This window comes from Gekko japonicus, unplaced genomic scaffold (assembly GCF_001447785.1).
Source record: "Gekko japonicus isolate JY-2015 unplaced genomic scaffold, Gekko_japonicus_V1.1 scaffold299, whole genome shotgun sequence".
Taxonomy (NCBI): domain Eukaryota; kingdom Metazoa; phylum Chordata; class Lepidosauria; order Squamata; family Gekkonidae; genus Gekko; species Gekko japonicus.
In genome coordinates this window covers 500,212-510,160 of record NW_015170896.1, presented here as the reverse complement: position 1 = coordinate 510,160, position 9,949 = coordinate 500,212, and the positions used below count along the sequence as shown (strand labels likewise).

At 50.0% G+C, this 9,949-nt stretch overlaps 1 non-coding gene across 1 annotated transcript; it reads right to left on the bottom strand.

The window, feature by feature from the left end:
- Nucleotides 1-8,339: 8,339 nt before the first annotated feature.
- On the bottom strand, nt 8,340-8,411 carry TRNAP-GGG. The gene has a single exon. It is a non-coding gene; the product is annotated as a tRNA-Pro (tRNA).
- Nucleotides 8,412-9,949: the final 1,538 nt, after the last annotated feature.

Sequence of the window (9,949 nt, the reverse complement as noted above, 5' to 3'; positions counted from 1 at the left end):
TTGTTGTTATCTTTAATAAAACTGCTGGTCTTAAAGGTGTCACTGGACTCAAACTTTGTTAATAAAAAAAAAAAACTGGACTCAAACTTTGTTCATTCAAAAAGGTAAAGGTTCCCTTGCTCGAAAGCCAGTCGAATCCGACTCTAGGGTTGCGGTGCTCATCTCCGTTTCAAAGCCGAAGAGCCAGCACTGTCCGAAGACTATGGTTGCCAGCCTCCAGGTGGGGCCTGGGGATCTCCCGCTTTTATAACTGATCTCCAGCCGGCAGAGATCAGCTCCCCTGGAGAAAATGGCTGCTTTGAAGGGTGGACTCCATGTCACTGTACCATGCTGAGGCCCCTCCCCTCTCCAAACCCCACCTTCTCCCAGATTCACCCCCAAAGTCTCCAGGTATCTTCCGACCCACACCTGGCAACTCTACCGAAGACATTTCCGTGACATGTGGCCAGCATGACTAAACACCAAGGCACAGGGAACACTGTTACCTTCCCACTGAAGTGGTACCTATTTATGTCATGCGGCACACTCGGGGCTCGAACTGCTGAACTACCGACCTTCCACAGTCTGCAGTTCAGCGTCTTAACCACTTAAGCCACCGCAGCTCATTTACCCAGGAGTAATTCAGTAGGATTTACTTCCGAATATACATACACAGGATCGGGCTGCATCAATGGGACAGTTTGTAAACGGGGACAAGACTCTCTTTCTTGTTTCTGACCACTCACATTATTTATGCCAGTAAAGTACACCACCAAATCAAAGGTCACATCTAGCTGTTCTGGAGGGTGGACTAGATGGCATTACACTCCACTAAGGTCCCTCCCCAAACTCTGCCTTCTCCAAGTTCCTTCCCCAAAATCTCCAGGTATTTCCCAACCTGGAGCTGGCAACCCTAGTTACAGTCTTGTCCACAGAGACTAAATAGAAACCATACCTCTGTTACAGGCCACCCTGTCCTAAGAGAGGAGAGAGAAGATTGGATTTATATGCCGCCCTTCACTACCCGAAGGAGTCTCAGAGCGATTTACAATCCCTTCCTCTCCCCACAACAGACACCCTGTGAGGCAGGTGGGGCTGCGAGAGCTCTCCGGAGAACTGCCCTAAAGAGAACAGCTCTGAAAGAACTTATGACTGACCCAAGGGCACACCAGCAGCTGCATGTGGAGGGGTGGAGAATCAAACCCAGTTCTCCCAGATTAGAGTCTTTCCTCTTAACCACTACACCAACCTGCCCCAGGTAGGCCTCCAGTTGGCATATCTCCTTGGCGTAACTTGGGGATATGCCAGTGCAGCTCTTAGCTGTCATTCTAAGCCCTTTTGAGCTAGGCATGCATAGCCCCACCACCACCCCCAGCCCTGAACTCTCAGAATTTGTATAGGTTCTGTGCCTCAAAGCCCACAACCAATCATAGCTCAAAGCCCAGATCCACCGGTGTCTTGTGGCATCACCGCACAGGGTTGCCAACTCTGGTTTCAGAAATTCCTGGGGGTCTGAGAGTGGAGCCTGGGAGAGTAGGGTTTAGGGAGGGGAAGGACCTTTGTTGGGTATCATCAGGGCTATTTTTGGGCAGGAACGCACAGGAACGGAGTTCCGGCTGGCTCCTGAGTTGGCCACGCCCAGCAGGAACTCATTAGCATAATAGGCCACACCCAACAGCAGAAACTCATCAGGATTGGCTACGTTAGGGGTGTGTGGCCTAACATGCAAAGGCGTTCCTGCTACAAAAAAAGCCCTGGGTTTTGACAACAAACAGGGTAAACAGAATAAGAAGCAAAAGGTGGGTGTGGCTGGATGACCACACTTCTGGTAACATGGGGGTGTGGCCTAATATGCTAATGAGTTTCTGCTGTTGGGTGTGGTCTGTTATGCTAATGCGTTCCTGCTGGACTTTTTCTACAAAAAGAGCCCAGGAAGTTGACAATTCTACCACCACATCATAAAACCTTGATTTGACATGTGGATCCTGACAACTTTTACGCTGAGACACACACCAAAGAATACGATTCCTCCATCCATCTCCACAAGAAACAGCTTTTTAGTAAAGGAAAAGGAGGATTCATACCCCACCCCTTTACTTGGAGTCTCAGAGCGATTTACCATCGCCTTCCCTTCCTCTCCCCACAACAGACACCCTGTGCGGTAGGTGGGGCTGAGAGAGCTCTGAGAGAACTGCTCTTGAGTGATGCATGGGGTAGAGAAAGGGAACAGGGGTTCCGGTCACACGTGCGAGATAATGTGTGGGGGAAGCGAGGCTATTTACCCCGGAGGAAATTGACCCGCAGTTGCATGATCACACGGTTCTTTGAAGCTGCGGGCATAGCCTGCCACTGCGCAATCATACGCAATCGCAGGTGAGTTCGGGGATGTGTGTGGGTGTTGCTGTTTGTTTTCAATTCACTTAAACCGGAGGATCAATGAATTGCATCTCCACATTGAGGGCTTCCTAGGAACAGAGTCGGGACAGGATGGCCTGATCAGACCATTCCAACGCCATGAGAGCGCGCTGGAGCGATCACACAGGGGAAAGTCCGTCTATGGCCCGTAGCAACCCGTTTGATACTGGACTTTCCCTGGTATTTTTTAACTCCACTTCTTCGGCGGAGCGAGACAGGTTGCTGACGGGTGTAGGACGCTTGCCAGATGTTCCTGTGTGATCCCGCCCTTCAAATCCGCCTGGCATTCATGGCTAATTCTGCATGTGATCGGGACCAGACAGAACCTTTTCTTTCACTCCCCCACATACTGAAACTCATGGGCAGCAGAGTCATTAAGTGAATCAAAGAGTGATTAATTTGTGGAATTCCCTATCACAGAATGAAAAGATGGCCAGTAGTTTAGCTGGTTTTAAAAGGCTACCTGACAGATTCTTGACAGACAAGTCCATCAATAGCTATTATAAACAATGACTAAATGGTGTGTCCGTGTTTATAAGGACGTAACCTGCTGGCCTGGATGAATCACAAGCGGGAATTAAGATTGCTGGGGAAAAGATCAACAACCTCAGATATGCAGACGATACCACTCTAATGGCAGAAAGTGAAGAGGACCTAAAGAGCCTCCTGCTCAGAGTAAAAGAGGAGAACGCAAAAGTGGGCTTGAAGCTCAACATCAAAAAAACTAAGATCATGGCATCAGGCCCCATTACTCCTTGGCAAATAGAAGAGGAAGTTGTGGAAGTAGTGACAGACTTCACGTTCCTGGGATCCCAGATCACCACAGACGGTGACAGCAGCCATGAAATTAAAAGACGCCTGCTCCTTGGGAGGAAACTTAAACAGCATGATAAAAAGTAGAGACATCACCCTGGCAACAAAAGTCTGCATGGTCAAAGCAATGGTATTCCCAGTAGTCATGTATGGCTGCGAGAGTTGGACTATAAGGAAGGCCGAGCGCCGAAGAATAGATTCTTTTGAACTATGGTGCTGGAGAAGGCTCTTGAGAGTCCCTTGGACTGCAAGAAGATCAAATCAGTCAATCCTAAAAGAAATCAACCCTCTGTTCCCTGGAAGGCCAGATAATGAAACTGAAGCTCAAATACTTTGGCCACCCAATGAGAAGGGAGCACTCACTGGAGAAGACCCTGATGCTGGGAAAGATTGAAGGTCAAAGAAGACGGGGATGGCAAAGGATGAGATGGTTAGACAGTGTCATAGATGCAACGAACATGAAGTTGAGCCAACTTCAGAGGACAGTGGAAGACAGGAGGGCCTGGCGGGAGCTGGTCCATGGGGTCGCGAAGAGTTGGACTCGACTGCGACTGAACAACAACAAAACCTTCTGAATACCAGTGCTGGGAGGGTATAGTTGGAAATAACAGAGTGAGCCTTTGTCCTCTGTGACCTTGTAGGCCTTCCAGTGGCATCTGGTTGGCCCCTGCGTGAAAGAAGGTGATGCTGGACTAGATAGGTCAGTGGTCCAATTCAATATGGCTGCTCTTAAGTCCTTGATTGCTTGTTTTGTGACTCTGTCATGGCAAATAAAACCAAAAGCCAAAGCACAGATCCTCTCAAGCTTTTTGTGGAGACAGTTTGGATTTCATCAAGCATTCAGAGAAAGAGAGAGAGCCACAGGCACACAGATTCCAGTGTTGTCTCTTTTTGTAGTTATTCTGTAAACTGCCATTCACAGTGATGGCGCTACATAAATATAATTATAACAGATAATAATGTGCTAGGTTTGAGAGAACCAAGGGTTTTTTTTACTTCAAGAGAGTACAAAAATACATGCAAGCTTAAATACTCAAAGACGGTCTGTGATTTCAAAGTAATCTACTCATCTTTCTCTCTGCCAATGAAATGTTAACTTTCTTCCCCTTTTAATGGAAATGGGGAGAAGTCATTATGTCCAGTGAATCAAATTCACAGCCACTTCCTTGCATGGTTACTTAGAAATACGTCACATTGTGATGAGGTAAACATGTACTATATTGTTGCCAAACTGGGTACTTACACTCAGGGGTCATTTCGTAGAAAAAGAGCTAGGGGAACTCATTAGCACAACTCATTAGCATATGCTACACCCCCTGACATCACCGGAAGTGTGTCATAAGGCCACACCCCCTGACATCACCGGAAATGTGTCATAAGGCCACACACCCCGCCCCCAACGGTCCCGGCCGCCGCCACCGGCCTTGCAGCTCCACTGCCGAGCCCCATGAGGGGCCCAGCGGTGGATTTGCAAGGCCGGCGGGAGTGCAAGGAAGCCCCGCGAAGGCCCTCCCTGGCCCCAGGCAGGCAGGGGTGGGGAGAGGCAGGGAGGAAGCAACTTACCCTCCCTCTTCTCCTGCATCCTCCTGGTTGAATGATGGCCGGAAGCGGGGCGGCCGGAAGCAGGGGGCGGGGCTTCGTCATGTGCCCCGCCCCCCAGTACCTCACCCGGGGGTACTGTGTTCCCCCGCGTTCCCCCCCGAAATGACCTCTGCTTACACTTAGGAGTGTTGGCTTGATTCACAAAGGGGTGCCAAAGACCAGGGCTATTTTTGGGCAGGAACACACAGGAACGGAGTTCCGGTTGGCTCCCAAGTTGGCCACGCCCAGCAGGAACTCATTAGCATAACAGGCCACACCCAACAGCAGAAACTCATTAGGATTGGCTACATTAGGGGTGTGTGGCCTAACATGCAAAGGAGTTCCTGCTACAAAAAAAAGCCCTGGATTTTGGCAACAAACAAGGTAAACAGAATAAGAAGCAAAAGGTGGGTGTGGCTGGATGACCACACCTGGTAACATGGGGGTGCGGCCTAATATGCCAATGAGCTGTGCTGTCAGGGGTGTGGCCCAATATGCTAATGAGTTTCTGCTGCTGGGTGTGGCCTATTATGCTAATGAGTTCCTGCTGGACTTTTTCTACAAAAAAAAGCCCTGCCAAAGAGCATTATTAAGGGTTTTAACAGGGGTTGCCTCCAGGAGATCTCATTGGATCACAGCTCATCTCCAGATGACAGAGATCAATTCCCCTAGAGAAAATAGCTGCTTTGTAGGGTGGACGCTGTGGCATTAGACCCTGCTAAAGTACTAAGCAGAGGAACCCCCTCCCCTGATATTAACCAGAGGACCCCCCTCCACAAACCTTGTCCTCCCCAGTCTCCGCCCCCCCCCCCAGTCTCCAGGAATTTCCCAACCCAGAGTTGGCAACCCTATGAACACATCTTTTACAGAATGGAGGAAAATAAAATGTTCAGTCAGGCTCTTGGACTTTAACACATTTTGACAAAGAATGAGAAACTAAAAGGGAAGTGGAAAATATTTGGGAGAGAACTCACTATCCCTTGCTATTCCTTGGAGTCACTGCTGGAGCCAGTCCCTTGAACTCTGTGGGAATTCCTACTGAGTAAACATGCACCAGATTGGGCTGCCTGTTCAGGACTTGCGTCATTTGCATAATTGTTGCTATAATCAGGTTAACAAACAGTTTGATTCACGACCTGGGTTGTGAACCCAGTAAACACCCACTGCTGCTGAATCATTTTAGCCTTGGGAAACTGTTCATCATATTAAGCCTTTTCAATTCTGACTTGAATTGTGAACTGATATGAATCAGAGGCACAGACTCTTGCACTGAAAGGAGACCAGCGGTACCCGCTGAAAGGAAAATCAAATTGTAGATTGGTGCAGAGGTCATTTCGGGGGGGGAACGCGGGGGAACACAGTTCCCCCGAGTGAGGTGCAGGGGGCGGGGCACATGACGAAGCCCCGCCCCCTGCTTCCGGCCGCCCCGCTTTCGGCCCTCATTCAGCCAGGAGGAGGCAGGAGAAGAGGGAGTGTAAGTTGCTTCCTCCCTGCCTCTCCCCACCCCTGCCTGCCTGGGGCCAGGGAGGGCCTTGGCAGGGCTTCCTCGCACTCCCGCTGGCCTTGCAGGTCCACCGCCGGGCCCCTGATGTCAGGGGGGGTGGCATATGCTAATGAGTTATGCTAATGAGTTCCCCTAGCTCTTTTTCTACGAAATGACCCCTGGATTGGTGCTCATACGCCCACAGGCTCACAAACCTGCCATGGCTCAAAAACATGAGATGCATACAATTTGCAAACCTTCCTAGATCCTCTTTAAATCTGAGGTTTAGGGATACCAGCCTGCAGGTGGGACCTGGGGATTTCCCAGAATTACAGCTCATCTCCAGACTATAGAGATCACTTTCCAAGGAAAAAAATGGATGCTTTGGAGGGTGGACTCTGTGGCCTTGTACTTCACTGAGAGCCCTCTCCTCCTTAGGCTCCACCCCCAAAATCTCCAGGAGTTTCCCAACCTGGATCTGGCAACCCTATCCCCCATCTCCTGCTGGTGGCCAAACGGGACCTGACAACCCTTCTCTAACAGAGGAGTAGATAATGTCTTTGCTTGTACTCCAAAACCAATGCTTTTATTCTCAGACTGTCAAACAGAGTTGCTGATGTATTCTGTGCTGATGGCTGACTTGCATTCCAGTTGGAGCAGAGCAGATTTTTTTTCTACCTATACTCAGGGGCAGGGCTCTAGTCGGGGGGGAGCTCTCAGGTACGGAGCTCCGGAAGAGAACCTCTAGGGGGCGGGGCGGTCACGTGGTGAAGCCCCGCCCCCTTCTTTACCCCGCCCTCTGCTTCGATCCTCATTCCGTTTGGGAATGAGGATGAAGCAGGAGGGTAAGTAGCCGGGCCTTCTGACACACTTCCGGTGATGTCAGGGGGTGTGGCCTTCTGTCACTTCCGGTGATGTCAGGGGGCGTGGCATATGCAAATAAGTTATGCTAATGAGTTATGCTAATGAGCTCCGGCAGCTCTTTTTCTACAACAAGACCCCTGCTCAGGGGTAATTTCCTACAGGAGCAGAGCTCCGGCAGTAAAGAGCCCAAGGGGCGGGCACATGCAACAAGCCCCACCCTCTGCTCCCAGCAGCCCTCAGTCAGAGCAAGAAGCAGCCAGGTAAGTTGCAGAGCTTCCCCTGCCGCCGCCCCCCGTCCAAAACAGTCCAGTAGCACCTTTTTTTATTTATTTATATTTTATTATATTAATGATTTGAACAAAACTCAAATAGCATAGGATATCATAACCAGTAACTAGTATAGCAAAAGATACATAGTGCAATGTCTATAAAGATAAGAAATGTACATTCGCTTAACAAACAAATATAACCAATATCCATAACAGTGATGTACAACTTATTTTCTCTTGATATCTACTGCGTTATTTACTTTAGACAGATATTATTTGGTACTGATGCGAACTCTGTAAGGTGAAGAACAAGAAATATTAGCTACGGTGCAAGAACAATCACATCCATCTCTGTAAGTGTTGCCAAGAAGCCGGTAAATATTCCTGTGAGGCCAAAAATTCAAGTATGGGGGTCCACTTCTCCTTTATCGGTCTTAGTATTGGTTTTAAAGCTGAATTGTTTATTTTGCCAGTAACTGAATCCATTAGAAAATGGTCCCAGAGCTTCTGGTACCATAACATTACAGTCGGAGGTTTGGTGTCCTTCCAGCAAGTGGCAATTGTGGTTCGGGCTGCAGTAGCACCTTTAAGACCAAGTTTTATGCAGGTACAAGCTCTCCCTCCTTTGCGAGGGCAGATCTGCACGTTCCCCCCCCCCCAATAGTTAGCAATCCAAAACAGGCCAGTGGAGCCTGAGCGGTGGGTGTTGCCTTCTGACACACTTCCAGTGATGTCAGGGGGTGTGGCATATGCAAATAAGTTATGCTAATTAGTTATGCTAATGAGCTCCTGCACCTCTTTTTCTACGAAATGACCCCTGCCTATACTGAATGAGACTGTTGGTCTATTCAGGTCAGTATCCTCTGCTCTGTCTGGAGGCAGCTTTGCAGGATCTCAGGAGGAAGTCATTTGTGTCATCATCTGACCCTTCGCACTAGAGACGCCAGGGTTTGAACCTGGAACCTTCTGCATCCCAAGCAGATGCTCTGCCACGGAGCCACAGCCCCTCCCCTCTTGTCACAGACTGTTGACCAAAACAGGCAAGGAGAGGGACAACGATCACGTTTCCGGTCTCAGCTTTTTAATTGCAGTCCTGGCCATATTTCTTCTGCTTTGCCTTACAAAGGCCCCGTTCACACGGAGAAGTTGCCACGCTGAAGACACGGATGATAGGCGGATTTTTTGGGCGTGATCACACCGCAACATCTGGGAAGCGTAGTGCACCCGGGGCTAACCCGTGGCTTGTTGCCGAAGATGCGGAGTAAAAAACCACCACATACGATGTACTTGTTTCCGGAAAACGCGGGGCAAGGGCGGGCGTCTGATCGCGTTTCCGCTGGAAACCCTTGGCATCCGGCGCCCGCCCATGTCCCATTGTAAACCGGATTAATGCTGGTTTTAATTGTGAGTTTATTATGTATTAATCTGCTAGTCGCCTTGGTGGCCCTTCTGAGGGCAAAAAGGTGGGATACAAATTTAGTAAAATAAGGTCCTTGCCACACGAGGGACAAAAAGGAGAGGCAAAGTGCGGCTTTTAAAAGCCGCACCAAAATAGGCACCCGGCGGCGGGATCATACAGATCCCGTGAGCTGCCGTGCAATTGCTCCCCGGCACGATCAGATGCCGGGAAGACCGGGGAGTAAGCCACAGGAGGCTGCCGAACTGCGCAGGTCTGAGCATGCGCAGTTCGGCCAGGACCCGGGGATGCGCCGGTGGAAGAATGCGCCGGCGATCCCATGGCCGGCTTTGATGCGGCCTTTTGGAAAGAACCACCTTGGTAGGTGGTTCTTTTTTGCTGTGGGTTATCGTTGGAAGGGCCGGATCGGGGACAGGCGTGCAACGCTTCCCAGATGTTGCGGTGGGATCGCGCCCGTTTGCTCCGCCCCTGATCCGTCCCTCTCCCGGCCCAAATCCTCTCGTGTGGCCGGGGCCTTTAAATAAGTCAGCCCTATTAAGTCCCTGCCTGCAATCAAGTACCCTTTCATAGAATCATAGAGTTGGAAGGTACCTCCAAGGTCATCTAGTCCAACCCACTGCACAATGCAGGAAACTCAAAATTACCTCCCCCCACCCACCCTCAGTGACCCCTGCTCCATGCCCAGAAGATGGCCAAAGTGGCGACCGGCATTTCCCTGGGCGTGTACGAAAGGGCCACAAGAACTAAGCACTGATGCAACCCTTCCTGCCCCTCCCTTCTTGTGATCTGCTTAAGTTCACAGAATCAGCATTGCTGTCAGAGGGCCATCTAGCTTCTGCTTAAAATTTTCCAAAGAGGAGCCCACAGCCTCCCAGTCCCGAGGAAGCCTGTGAGGAACCTCTCTGTCAGGGGGTTCTTTCTAGTGTTTAACCGAAAACTCTTTTGATTTAATTTCAATCCGTTGGTTCTGGTCCGACCTTCTGGGGCAACAGAAAACACCTCTGCACTATCCTTTCGTCAGGCGCACACCCAGGGAAGGAAACATGACCACTGCAGCTGCAGCATTCTTATGCTTCTGTAGCTCACTCTGCAGAGATAACCCTGCTAGACTGCTCAAGATCCCCCCCC